Raw genomic sequence first — 377 nt, 5'->3', positions numbered from 1 at the left:
CCCAGGTACTTGAATGTTTCCACCTCTTCCATAGTTTCACCATCAAGTGTGATTGGGTTGATGTTCTCTGTGTCGTATTTCAGGATCTTGCTTTTTCCTTTGTGAATGTGGTGGCCTATTGTTACAGAGGCTGCGGCTACATTTGTTGTCTTCGTCTGTATTTCTTTGTATGTATGAGATAGGAGGGCTAGGTCATCTGCGAAGTCAGAATCGTCTAATTGATTCTGAGATGTCCATTGTATTCCGTGTTCCCCCTCCGATGTCGAATTCTTCATAATCCAGTCAATCACTAGAAGGAAGAGGAATGGGGAGAGTAGATAGCCTTGTCTGACTCCGGTCTTTACTGGAAATGCATCTGTCAGCTGTCCTCCATGCAC

The sequence above is a fragment of the Schistosoma mansoni genome (assembly GCF_000237925.1).
Source record: "Schistosoma mansoni, WGS project CABG00000000 data, chromosome 3 unplaced supercontig 0044, strain Puerto Rico, whole genome shotgun sequence".
In the NCBI taxonomy this organism is placed as follows: Eukaryota; Metazoa; Platyhelminthes; class Trematoda; order Strigeidida; family Schistosomatidae; genus Schistosoma; species Schistosoma mansoni.
The sequence above is the reverse complement of the archived record's forward strand: the minus strand, read 5'-3'. Positions refer to the sequence as shown.